The 1,864-nt window shown below is 42.3% G+C and overlaps 1 non-coding gene across 1 annotated transcript; it reads left to right on the top strand.

The window, feature by feature from the left end:
• Window positions 1-666: 666 nt before the first annotated feature.
• Window positions 667-739, top strand: TRNAK-UUU (transfer RNA lysine (anticodon UUU)). Its single transcript has one exon. It is a non-coding gene; the product is annotated as a tRNA-Lys (tRNA).
• Window positions 740-1,864: the final 1,125 nt, after the last annotated feature.

Raw genomic sequence — 1,864 nt, 5'->3', positions numbered from 1 at the left:
TGGGGAAACAAAAAGCATAGGGACTGGAGAACACCAAGAACAATTGAGAGCAGAGGGGGTTAGTAAAAGTTCACATGTTTGATGTTGCCCCACTGCCAGCCTCTTCCCTCCCTCACCTCCCAGAAAGTCAAGCAGGACAGGGGAAGACCTTCACTAGGTCATCTGACAATCCCAAAAGGAAAAACCTAAAGATGCTAACATTGGGGGGGGGGGTCCCCAAAGACCACTACAGTAAAGCCTATAATCTACCAGCTCCCCCACAAGCATAGCTTCTAGTCAGATTTTAAATACACGCCACAACCAAGGCCCCCAGATAGTTGAAGAAAACTTTGATGTGAAAGGCAGAAACTTAAACAAACATGCGAGCAAAAGCAACTTGGAGGAAGCAGAAACCATGCAAGGAGGGGGGGGGGGAAAGCTATCAATCATAGCAGGGAGGAGAAGATTGTCATTAAAAAAGGACTGAAACAAAAAAAATAACAAAAGCTCTTGAAAGCTAAAATTATGCAGAAATGAAAATAGAAAGGCAGAAAATAAAGTTGAGTGAAATCTTCCAGAAAGTAAAACAAAAGACAAAGATGTGAGGAAAATAGGAGAAAAAAATATAAGATCTTGGAGGACTAGTCCAAAAGGTCCAACATGCACACAATAGGAGTTTCAGGGAATTCCCTGGTGGTCCAGTGGTTAGGACTCTGCACTTTTACTGCGGAGGGCTCTGGTTCAATCCCTGGTCAGGGAACTAAGATCCCACAAACCACGTGGCAAAAAAAAAAAAAAAGGTAGGAGTTTCAGAAGTGGGGTGGGAAGAGAGAAAATCATGAAAGGAAAAACTGAATAAAAAATTTCAAAACTGCAGGACTCAAGTTGAAAGGGGCCATCAGGTGCCCAACAATGTGGATAAAATAAGCCCATACGAAGGCACATGGTCCCAAAGCATCAGGGCACTGGAAACAAGAGGAAGTTTCCACAGCTTCCAGATTTCATACGAAGGATCAAGAAGTAGAATGGCTTAAAACTTAACAGCAACACTGGAAAACTAGACAACAACGAAGCAATGCCTTTAATATTCTGAAGGAAATGATTTCCAACTTGTAAGTCTTTACCCAGCCAAGCTATCAATTATGTGTAAAGATTAAATAAAAGTACTTTCAGACATGTAAGATGTCAAAAATAAATCTACCACCCAGGTGTATTTCTCATGAAGACACTGGAGATGTGTTTCAGCAAACAAGGGGAGTAAACAGAGAAAGAGAAACATGAAACAGAGCAAACAGGAGCTCCAACAGGGGAGAAAGGCAGAGGGAATGTCCAGGATGCTGGGCCAGGAGGTCCCAGATAACAACCAAGCCGCAGGCTGAGAGGACGCACAGCTCAGACCAGAACTGGTCAAAGAAATGGAAATTACAGAATTCCTGGTATGTCTGAACACCTTGAGAAGAGACTTAGACAATTGGCAGAGAGTTTAGTGTTGGGTTGGTGATAAGTCCATAGAAAATCAATGAAATAAAAAAACCAAGACAATAATGAACTGCATGGAAGATTGGGCAAGAAAGGAAAAGTAAGCCTAAGAGATTAGATGATCCTGCTGTCAAGGGACTTACAGAGGCATCATAATGTGAACATTGCAGGGTGATCTCACCAAAACCATTACCATCTCCTGGGAGGAGAGGGAATGGGGTGGCCGGGGGCGGGGGTGGTGACAGAGGAAAATCATTGTCATCTACAGAAGGAAACCTTAGTGCCTAAAACTGAAAAATCAAGAAGTTGCTACAAGCTCCATATTTAAAAGATAAAAGATAAATACCAAAATAATGGACAGAAAAGTTGAAAATTTTTGCCACTGGGGATAGAAAAAAGGGAGAGG

Source organism: Balaenoptera acutorostrata, chromosome 20 (assembly GCF_949987535.1).
Source record: "Balaenoptera acutorostrata chromosome 20, mBalAcu1.1, whole genome shotgun sequence".
In the NCBI taxonomy this organism is placed as follows: Eukaryota; Metazoa; Chordata; class Mammalia; order Artiodactyla; family Balaenopteridae; genus Balaenoptera; species Balaenoptera acutorostrata.
Note: the sequence above shows the minus strand (reverse complement) of the source record. Positions and strands in the feature narration are given on the sequence as shown.